The 12,453-nt window shown below is 37.7% G+C and overlaps 1 protein-coding gene across 1 annotated transcript in view; it reads right to left on the bottom strand.

The window, feature by feature from the left end:
• LOC134676329 (angiotensin-converting enzyme-like protein Ace3) overlaps positions 1-11,720 on the bottom strand; it is a 144,272-nt gene extending 132,552 nt beyond the window's left edge. Inside the window, exon 1 of the mRNA XM_063534701.1 lies at positions 11,517-11,720. The gene's annotated coding sequence lies outside the window, so the exon portion shown is untranslated. The remainder of the gene's footprint in view (positions 1-11,516) is intronic.
• Between the last annotated feature and the right edge of the window lie 733 nt (positions 11,721-12,453).

The following is a 12,453-nucleotide window of genomic DNA, read 5'->3' as shown; positions in this document are numbered from 1 at the left end:
ATAAATCGGTTGCTATTTAGAGTAATTATGACGCGGTTATAATCACTCTTAATAGCAATATATTGCGTTAGCGGTATTAACAATAATATATATTTTTACGAATGAAAAATAATTATATTTGAATCTTTTACAGACACATTTTAATTTTAACCAATTGTTTACGTGTCTGGGCAAACTAAATTTCTAAATTTGCAACACATTAGGTATTTGTATAAATATTGGTTATGTATCTAATCATTAATAACGAATCATTATGTCTATCTTATGTTTTATCAATACTACTGATAAATATAGGGTAGAGTGAGGGAGATTGGAAACGATGAGTAGGTACCTAATTATTAAGAAAGAACATTGTGTGAAAGATTGTATATAATATTTATTTTCTCAAAAATGGACGGCAAAGTCGACTTTGCCGTCTAAAAAATAGATCGCGAAGCGCGTAGTTTATGGTCAGTCAAAAATTAAAAAGTTAAAAACATTGCAGTCTCGATTTTGGGACTGCAATGTTGCATACAAATTCCATTATTTGTCGAATTCCAAATTTTTTAAAAGTTGAAATGACCATATCAAATGAAGGCACAGGCCCATTAAACAGCCAAACAGATGATTAGTACCGCGACTATTTAGATGTCTCAAATAGGTTGGCGTATTTTCGGCAGAAAAATACACTTCTATTTTTTTATTAAAAAAAATAAAAAGGCGGCAAGGACTTTTTTCTGTCAAAATATATATGTAAGAACGTTGCTTTTGTAAAATATTTCTATGATATTTATATTTCTTGCACCATTTTTGAGAAAAGCACTATATATGACTCGGCTGGAAGGCTACTTGCTGGCTTCGGATTCAATTAAACGGACTCCCAAGGTCGTCCGTTTAAAACGAATCCTCAGCCTGCAAGTAGCTACTTCCGAGCCTCGACAATAATGTACTATTATTGAAATGTCAAGTACTTATTTCTAATTATGTTGTTAGGTTCACATAAATGTTTATGTATGAAAAAAGGCAAACTCATGGGCAAAGCTAGTTCTACTAGGTGGATTGGCAAAATTCGATTTCTCCTTCTCTCAGAAACTGCCGCAGATTAGATCAATAGGTATACCGGGTGTGGCCTGTAATACGAGCAAAAAATTAAATTGTAGGCTGTACTTTTCATACTGTCCAAACTGTTGTTTCATACTGTTGCACAGCAACTTTGAAAAATATTTTTTGGTTTGATTTTTAAAGTTTATTCTAAGACGCAATGTATTGCGAATTTTGTTATGTTCAAGGCGTGACAAGCAACGTCAATCACAATGATATGGCGTGGCAATGGCGTTCATTGAAGGTAATATTTATTTTGTATGAAAAATAGGGAGTCTAAATAGGTACTTCATAATTTTTACAAGTTGTTGAACAAAAATGTCACCGTTTGAGGAGTACAATCTATGTTTTAATTATTTGCTCGTGTTACAGGCCACACCCGGTATTTTACGTTGCCATTACGCCCGGAGCTAGGGATTGCAATCCGGACTGGTTTTGAATCCGGCCGGATCCAGCCGGATTTTGGCCTCAATCCGGCGGATCCGGCCGGATCCGGCCGGATTGGTATTGCGGATAAAAAATTCATCAAGTTACGTATTTTATCATGTTTTTAGCGTTATATGCGAAGTTAAGGATATTTTTTAATGTATTAATAAAACGGGTGTCTTAACAGGAGACCTAGGCTCTCCGAAACATGTCGCGCGAGTGACTAAAAACAAGTGAGTCTAAACCGTAAATTATTCAATGTTAGTATGTCTCACAACAGTTTAATTCGATGACGGCTGTTTTAAGTTTCAAATATCAACGTTTTCATTACTTAACCACAAATAAAATCTTCTTTTTCTCTTAAAATATCTATAGCCCAACCCACATTTCCAACAAAAAGGTGCTCTCAATTCAACCATTTTAGTTTTAGCAAACAAAATCAATAAACGTGTATACCTATACAAGTACATTTAGTAGCATAATAATAACAAAATAACATATAAATAATAATAATAAATAAATATTATAGGACATTTTTACACAAATTGACTAAGTCCCACGGTAAGCTCAAGAAAGCTTGTGTTGTTGGTACTCAGACAACGATATATAATATACAAATACTTAAAATTAAATATATAGAAAGCAACCATGACTCAGGAACAAATATCTGTGCTCATCACACAAATAATTGTCCTTACCGGGATTCGAAAACCCAGGATCGCGGCTCCACAGGCAGGATCACTACCCACTGGCTAAGTCAGACCGGTCGTCAAAAGTCAACATATATTTCTCTATTTAATTTTATAAATATTTATTCATTATATTTTAAATGCAGGTAACACTTATTATAAGTACAAAATAAAACGAAAGAACATGTACATTAAATTACAATGTAACAACACAATAAATTGAATATAAGGGTCAATCAACTATTTCTTGTTGTTATTCTGTCCCATCAGCCAGGAGACAATAGTAGCATAGTTTGTTAAAAGAACTGCAGTGCTGTACCATGTTCTACAAACATGCTTGGTAGATGTCCCATTATGGAAAGACCTTATAACTACCAAAACATTAAAGTTTGGTTCATTTATGTAAATACAAAATAATTAGTATTTTAAGAGTGACCCAGGAGACCGTAACCATGGCAACTAGTGACAAGAAAAAGTTGATTCACCCATAAACCAATCCAGTACTTACGGTGCACGGAAATCTCACGACACATATTTCGTCGGCTAGAAGACTGGCGTCAACTAACAAACAAGTTGTTGTGTTGCTGTTTGCGAGCGAGAAAATTCGAATACTGGCGAGAACTTTTAAATTTTAGCAGTGTTTTAAGCTGTTATTTTATATTTTAGCGCTTTATTTCACTTTACCGGATCCGGGACCGGATCCGGTGAATTTTGCCGGATCCGGTGTCATGAAAAATGTGCCGGATCCGGCCGGATTACCGGATCCGCCGGACCGGATTGCAATCCCTACCCGGAGCGTACGTTTTACTCCATAGCATTCGAATAAACGGCAATACTTTTTGTTTGCCTTATTGCATTGAATGGTTTATTTAACACCAAATTGATTATGTATTCATTAACTATTATTAAATAATATTCTATAATTTAACAGCGTAGGCAGTTATCTGTTCTCGTTCCTCTTACTTTATACTACGCATATCGTCCATAGCTCTTTCGACTATCAAAAATTCAAATGGTTTATTCATTGCGATAAAATATACATGAGTACCGTTCTATTTACCATAAGTCGAGATAGATTTTGGCTTAGATTTTGCAAGTTGTCAGTTCTCTTGTGAAATCTTGACGTCTTGAATAATTGTCGGGAAAAACAAATGTTATTCACCACTGAAAAACATTGAGCAGGGGAAAAAGTCGAATAGTGATTTTAAAAGAAACAATTGAAAACTACTTTTGGTATGGATTAGGGACCTTGACAAGGGTACTTTGGCTCCGGGTTGACATTACATTTTATTATATTATCCTAGAAAACTAATGAAGGGTTCAAGGGAATTTTAGCCTGAAAGGATACAATTGTAACTCAATATGGAATTAGATGACAGACGCAGAATTACCAAATCCTAAATTATGATAAAGCTCAACAGTGTTAAACTACATATAGATGTTGATATAGGTAGGTACAGCACAGGCCACCTCAACTACTAGACGGAGCACATAAGTCAATCGAGGTTACCACACCACACATATGCTCTCCCGTACAAATATAGTATGGCAGAGCGACCGCTTGAGCCCTGCACAAGTAGTGGTACTTGGGTACTTTAAAAATATCCGTAATTAGTAAGCTTTAGCGGTATTCTTGGTTTATTATAGTATAGAATACAACTTGTGCTGCTGGATTCGTAATATGTTACAAGTAAAATTGTATATATGTGTGGAGACCTCGTGCTCTTTGGAAACGCTTCATAAAGCCGACCACTGAGTAACAGGCTGCCGGACGATATATCGGCCTGTCAGTTAGAACAAAAATTTGACAGTTCCGAACAACTGACCGGCCGATATCGTCCGGCGGACTGTTAGTCAGTGGTCGGCTCAATGCCGTGTCTGTATAGTCTGTGAGGTACAGAGATCCACGTTAAACGAACGATGTGATCCCGAAAACATGTAGGTACCTACTAAGGCCACTTAAGTATTCCGCGGTGCGCCTACGTTCGGAAGTCAGATTACATTGAGTTGGGATGTAGGCACAAAGACTTCATATTACATGCGTGACCTCCCGTTACCTGGCAGCGGGAACCCTTCGGCCACGATAATATGCTATTGGGAGCTTGATCTGCATAACCCTCCATGTCAACCACACGGATTACTTCGTAAAATTGTGTAATACAACCAAATATCGGGGCACCTGATTTAAAAAAAAATCTTTATTTAAAATATTTAGGTACCTATCTATGTCACTTAGGGGTTGTGCACAAATCACGCGAGGTGTTTTCGGCTACTTTTTGACCCCCTCCCCCCTCCCCCCTGGTGATATTTGGTGAGGCTTTTCCCTCCCCCCTCCTCCCACACAACCTCACGTGTATTTTTTTTTTAAATTTTCATTCAACCTAATTTTAAGAAATATTATGAATATAGAAAATCTTGTTTATTTTTCTATATTTTCGTTAAATATACTCGTTATTTTGAAGTGCAGAGTGAAGATTTATGTTTAACGAAACCGAGAAAAAGTATCTACCATGTGGTAGGTGTTTTTTTCATAGTTTCGTTCACTGTAGAAAAATACACGTGAGGTTTCCTTATACCCCCGTGATCTATCGTGATTTTTTCGTGACCCCTCCACCCCCTATCGAACCTCGCGTGATTTGTGCACAAGCCCTTATACAGACATATACATATGGTTGATATATATGTAGGTACTATTTTATGTTAAACATAGGTAATGTCAAACAAATATTCTCCAAGGAAATCTCTAATACTACATATGAATTGTATGTAGGTACAAATGCCCTTCCTATATAACAATATAGAAGTTCCAAAACCAATTCTTTTACTATGAATTGCGTAGGTAGGTACGTAATGTCTCCACAACATTTCATAGCATTACATCTGACTATACAATCAACAGTAACCGCTTCAATGTTGATATTTTGTCAGGGCAGCCCTAGAAGAAAGATCTGGTTTTTACGATCTCATAAAACCTTTTTATCCTCCCGAACGAAATAATCTGGAATTTTTTCGTTGCCAGATTTTCGCTACAAGATTTGCTACCAATTTGTGTAAATTTATAAATTTTCCCATGAGTGTCTCGGAATTTGACTGTGATAATAATATTGTACTCAAAATATAACTGTATGAAAAATTATATTTGGAGTAACTACCTGAACTAGGTAGGTACGCCATTCATTTATTAGGTACTTAAGACGATTTTGGAGAAAGGGTGTCAACCATGTCTTTTTTTACAAGAAGGTGGGTGGAATGAGGCTCAAAATTGCGCAAAGTTAAAAAACCGGGCAAGTGCGAGTCGGACTCGCGCACGAAGGGTTCCGTACCATAAAGCAAAAAAAAAAACGGAAAAAAATGCAAAAAGAAAACGGTCACCCGTCCAAGTACTGACCACGCCCGACGTTGCTTAACTTTGGTCAAAAATCACGTTTGCTGTATGGAAGCCCCACTTAAATCTTTATTTTATTCTGTTTTTAGTATTTGTTGTTATAGCAGCAACAGAAATACATCATGTGTGAAAATTTCAACTGTCTAGCTATCACGGTTCGTGAGATACAGCCTGGTGACAGACAGACGGACAGACGGACGGACAGCGAAGTCTTAGTAATAGGGTCCCGTTTTACCCTTTGGGTACGGAACCCTAAAAAAAGCGATTACCTATCGGTACTTTGAGATTCGAACGTGTGCATAAGCGCGCGCTAGGTAGGTATAAATAAGTATAGTACCTAATTTAGTAAACGATTATTAAGGCAACAAAAGTTGATTGTTGTTAAAAAAAGTATAATACTGAACAGACGAAAAATCGATATTTAAAATAAATACTTAAATATTTAAATAAGCCAAACGTGCAACTTTCAAATTTTTACTTTAGAGTTTAGACGCTTACGTACCTAATGAATATTAAAACAGGGGGACAGAAGGTCGATTCTTAGTTTTTCTTACACAGGGAGAGGAGGTCAAAAACTGCCTAAAATCGTCTTACATTTTATTAAGCCTAATGATGTTCATTGAAGGAAAATTAGATAAGCGATATAACTATAATATTGAAATTTAAAAAAATGTTGTTATAAGATCATTTTATACGGTAGGTAGGTACTGTGTAGTAAGAAAAAGACATTGTGTTAACTACAAATGAAATTGCTTCACATACATATTTGTTTTTGTAAACACAACTGCATTCTGCTAGAGGCAAACCAGTAATAATCTTTTTTACTGTAATATATTTTGTTGGTTAATTGGAGCTACAAGACAAGCGGCCCGTCTCGAACTTTTAGATACGTCATTATATTCGGTTTCCTTATATACGATATGGATCGGATAGGTATGTCAGTAATTAAAACCAAAATATTACTTTAAGGCTTGGCCACACACAGAGCGCGACGCAGCGCCGCGTCCGCGCCGCGTCCACGCCGCGCGACCGCGGCACATGCTAACGGGTTACCGACGTCAAACAGACTGCGTCCCGCCGGTATCACGCCCCGCTTCTGTCGCGCCCCGCGCCGCGCGGCCCCTTGCGTCCGCGCGGCGCGTGCGCAGCGCTGCGCCGAGCGAACGCGGCGGCCCGCCGCGTCGCGCAAGGTCACATCAGTAGGATCGGACGTTAGGCAGCGAGCGGTGCGCCGCGTTCCCGCGCGGCCGCGCCGCGTTCACGCGCGCCATGAGGGCGTGTTGAGAGCGTGAGGCCGGCGCGATCAGCGCGCGCCCTGTTTGACCAGGCATCGCGTCGCCATCACGCGGCGCGGACGCGGCGCTGCGTCGCGCTCTGTGTGTGGCCAAGCCTTTAAAATATTTAGTGCTAGTCAATCAGTGCTAACCGGTTATACTTGCGTATTTTTTACACGCATTTATGTCACCACCCTCACACCGCAAAAATAAATACAACATACGTAATAATATTTGACGTAAGTATCTTAAAGTTCGAATCGGGCCGTAGGTTTTGTTTAAACAAACTTTGTGCTCCGTAACAATAAACCTGACGAGCCAAGGCCAAACGGCTGTTTGAATGGAAGCAGATCAGGGGGCCGATTTTTGAAATTCGATCGTTCGATTTCGTCATTCGGAAATCTGTGGGAAACGGCGAAATGCTAATTTTTGAAATACTAGCGATAGAAATTGGGAACCGAGTGGTATTGACCACTCGTTTTCAATTCTATTAGTAGAATTTAAATGCCTAGTAGTGGAGATATTATTGAACGAAATACACGAAATCGAGTAGTCGAATTTCAAAAATCGGCCCCCTGAGGGCTTACCGCGAACCATGTTCGACGTGTTGCCTCCCTGTTCCACTTACGTACGAATTAACAAGTGCGACAGAGAGGCAACACGTCGAATGGTTCGCGGTAGGCCCTCAGTAATTCCCCTCCCATTTATTTTGACTTTGTTTGTCTTCTTTTGCTTCGTCTTTATAATTTATGTGGGCTTGAGCAGATGGACCAATTTTATTATTGCCAGAATCAAAAGAAAATAAGAGCGGACAAGTGCGAGTAGGACTAGCGCACCAAGGGTTACGTACCATTTACTCAAAAACGGTCAAAAAATCACTTTTATTGTATGAGAACCCCACTTAAATAAGTATTTATTATATTATTCCGTTTTTAATATTTGTTATTATAGCGGCAAGATAAATACATCATCTGTGAAAATTTCAACTGTCTAGCTAACATTACCCTTTTTTACGTACGCAGTTGGGTAAATGATTTGAAATGACAACCCTAAGCCGTTTTCGGTGATTAGCAATGTTGTAATTCATAAGTCTGTAAATCTGGATTACATTGCCCACTGTCGCAATTTTTATGTTTTAAGGCCTTTTTCGTTTAAACCATAATACCTATAAATAATATACGCTCCATGTTTTACAACTGAAACTTGGAAATATTTATCAAAGGCTTCGCCATTTTTAGGGTTCTGTAGCCAAATGGCAAAAAACGGAACCATTATGGATTCGTCATGTCTGTCTGTCTGTCTGTCCGTGTATGTCACAGCCACTTTTTTTCGAAAATATAAGAACTATACTGTTGAAACTTGGTAAGTAGATATATTCTGTGAACCGCATTAAGATTTTTACACAAAAAAAAAACAATAAATTTTGGGGGTTCCCCATACTTAGAACTGAAACACAAAATTTTTTTTTTCATCATACCTATTCTAGGTATAGTGTAGGGATAGGTCTTCAAAAATGATATTGAGGTTTCTTATATATTTTTTTTCTAAAATAATAGTTTGCGCAAGAGACACTTCCAAAGTGGTAAAATGTGTGTATCCCTGTAACTTCTAAAATAAGAGAATGATAAAATTAAAAAAAAAATATGATGTACCTACATTACTATGAAAACTTCCACCGAAAATTGGTTTGAACGAGATCTAGTGAGTAGTTTTTTTTATAATACGTCATAAATCGTAAACCGCAATTTTATTGTTACTTGCTGCTACGGAACCCTTCATGGGCGAGTCCGATTCGCACTTGGCCGCTTTTTTATATTTGCATGCGTTTTTCAACAATTTTTTGCGCGCAAAAATATACTTACCCTACTATTTGACAACTTGCATTCCCGAATTCAGTTAAAAACGTGTCTTGTCAAAGATACCTACCTATATTTGACAAAAAATAGTAGTGTTACTATAACTAGGGTTGCCAACCGTACTATATTATAATAATATAGTATTGTACTATATTTTGGCGCTCTGTACTATAGGTATACTTTTGGAAAAGTATATAGTACGCTAAAATACTATATTTCCGATTATACGTATAGTCGTATATTACACTCATGTTTAGTATTTTATTTTATGTTAGTAATTGTACTATATTTTTTTGAAATGTACTGCCTATATATTTTTGATGCCTCATTCTGGAAAATAATATGTTCCACCAAAAAAAGTTGGCAAACCTAACTATAACTGTGATAAACAAATTCGTTTAAAAATGTGATTTTGCAAAGTTGTCTTGTTTGACGGTTTTATTTCATTCTACAAATTTGTCTTTCTGAAGGTAATTCATACATTACTTTGTTTTTAAGCAAGTATCGGAATAAAAGGTAGGTAGGTACTTAGGGGTCACCCATTAATTACATCACACGTTTAGGGGGGGGGGGGTAAAGAAAATGGGACATGTTGTGACAAGGGGGAGAGGGGGTCACAAACTTTGTGACGTCACTTTAACTTCATCAGTAACCAAAATTTTATTTTAATTACTTTACAGTTAAAAAACAAGTTTTTGGAATGATAATCGTTTTTATTAGTTTAATTTTTTTTCATAATCAGTTTTGGGTTATAAATTTACTAATATTATGACAAAAAAATAATAATACTTAATTCGATTTTCCGATTTCGCTGAAAAAATGTGACGTCACACCAGGGGGCGAGAGGTTTGCCAAGTGCGACCAAGTGTGACAATGGGGGGGGAGGGGTCAAAAAACCTTGAAATTCGTGTGACGTAATTAATGGATGACCCCTTACCGTAAGTACAAAAAACCCCATAATGTACTATATCACAGTGACAAATTTAGTACTATGAGGTCTCAAGCGACTAAAATAAATCAATATGATATCATATTGATTGTCATTATTACATCATTATCATTAAATAGGTACGTAGGTAGGTACATACTAGCTGTAACAGAGTTATCAGCTAAATCATGTAATCTTACTCATTGACTCACTTTATCAACATAGTTCCGCATACGCGGAACTATGTCGCGTTAACTTGCAAATGCAAAATGCGATAATCCTATGGACTTACTACCGGATCCATCGATAATCGATATCGATATCGTACAATGTACCTACGAAGTAGAACAATTTAGTGAATTTAGTAACAAGTAGGTAGGTTGAACCTAATTATTTGTTTTGTTATACATGAAGATGTTTTAGGTTCTACCGGAATTAGAATGCAAATGAACATCTTAGATATAATTTAGATCTTATTATAATATAATATATGTGTCATTTTCATGCAAAAGGTCATTGTCATTGTCGCTGTACGTTTTGCTTGTAATTAAATGTTTCACAGGTATATTTTATTCACATTTTACAAATATTCATTCAATCAAAAATTCAAGTAGGTACTTTCCTATATTTACTTACTTCAAATTTAAAATTACATGGGTGTAGGTGCCTAATATCAAAATAATTTTAATTAAGTAGGTAAAATGTAGGTCCTTACTCGTACACCCAAATTATGGTACCTGTGTGTCACACACGTGGAAATAAACGGTTTACTTAATTTAAAAAACGTAACCAATACATACTAGTACTCTTTATATCTAAGGCAGGTATAGGTACCTACATTAATGATCTGATCTTGAACTATACTCGTGTATAAAAACACTTCGCGGACCGACAAACCAACCTCCAAGATGTAAGATAATTTTCGTATTAGTCCTTCACATTCTCATACCAGATTTCCTGTAGTTAGGGATAGGTACTCGTCTTTCAATATTAATTTCTTAAGGGCCCCATACACGGTAAGATTCATCTTTGCGATCCATCGTTACAAACCAATCGAAACTACCCATCGATAGTGTATTTTAATATCGTAAACGATTTACTTGATCGAAGACGATATCGGAAATCGCAGCAAAAACCCGCGAATCATGAATATCGTAACGATGCATCGAATTTGTGTGGCTCTTTGCGATAAACGATTCGATTTTTGTCTCATTCTTGACGAAGGCGACGCACGCAACGGCCATTCCATGTCCAACGAGTAAATGATCGATCGTAACGATCAATTGCTTCGTATATGGCTCGATCGAAACGATCAATTGCTTCGTGTGTGGCTGGCAATTTCGAAGCGATTGATCGCAACGATTTTCGTCCGATTTGTCGAAGCGATTAATCGTACCATGTATGGGGCCCTTTAGAAATCACAGAGATCTACTTACCTAAGCGCCTAGCTGGTTGGTTTCAAAACTTATGAATCCAAGATTGAATGATAAATTAAAATTTTCTACACACTACTAGGGTCACCAGACGTACTTACTCGTACTATAATGTAACTCGTACTATATTTGGCCTCCGTATACGTTATGAAATACGAACCACATAAAGTAGATACCTAATAAGTACTTACCAAAAAAATCTGGCAACCCTACACATTACAAAGTAGTTCAGAGTTCATTCGTACTATGATTATTTATTTAAATAGGTGGGTAGGTACTTCTTTATGTTAAAATTGTACTACCTACTACTATCATAATCATTCCAAAGGTAAGTCATATTATGTCACCTAGTAGTTAATTTAAGTCATAGGTTAACAACCTATTTAGAATAATGACCAAGTCACGTAGGTAAGGAGTTAACGCGTAATGTTTTTATAATACTCACAACAAAAAGCCGGCTCAGATTAAATCCACCAAGCACTTGCACAAAATAAGGTTTAAACTAGAACAAACTCATTCTAACCTTAGGAGTTCACACACAATTCCATTGTCACACACAACACTCAATACTACGGAAAAGTTTAAAGAATTTTCAGCAGCCGCGATGTATGAATAACGTGACACAGGTGTGCAATACGACCTCCGCGCTCGACAGCCGCGGCTAGACTGATGTAGTGAACATTTTATGGCAAGATTGGTGGGAGTAGGGAGTGGATCGGAACTTGATTCCAAAGATCGGTCAAAGGTTATAGCGATACGGCCACCGCAAGGGTACAGTTTTGTTAAAACCGACAAGTCAGCTCAAAGTACAGTCGCAACCGGACGAAAGAATATACAATTTAGCATACGTCTAGCTTATGTTTAGGCACGTTTAGGTAAGAAAAACAAGTGTGGGCCGGGTCACGCATAACGGAGGGTTTCGTACCTTCATACGATATGAATTAATAAGCCATGCGCGATGCGCGTATTAGGCAGCATTATACAGCATTTAAGTCCTTTTAATATAAAGGGAAGTTTCTTGTAAAACTCATCAATTAAGTACTCAACCGATTACATTCAAAAGAATTTTCAAGTACTTTAATACTTTCATATTATAAATAATATATGAACTCCTCTTGGCAGACCTGTGGTAGACCATGTCGATCTCGCATCGGTCTAGCCACCAAAAACGGTGTTACGCTACGTCTTACGTAGGCGAACAACGCGCGAACGCGGCGCGGCGCGGCGCGGCGAAAGCGGCCGCCGCCGCGCCGCGCCGCGCCGCGCCGCCTGACATTCGCGTGCAAATCGCGCCGCACCGCGTTCGCAACGAGATCGCTTACGTAGGACACTTCTATGGGCAACAAAGGATTGATTTCGCCGCGCCGCGCCGCGCCGCGTTC

Source organism: Cydia fagiglandana, chromosome 2 (assembly GCF_963556715.1).
Source record: "Cydia fagiglandana chromosome 2, ilCydFagi1.1, whole genome shotgun sequence".
NCBI classification, from domain to species: Eukaryota; Metazoa; Arthropoda; class Insecta; order Lepidoptera; family Tortricidae; genus Cydia; species Cydia fagiglandana.
Note: the sequence above shows the minus strand (reverse complement) of the source record. Positions and strands in the feature narration are given on the sequence as shown.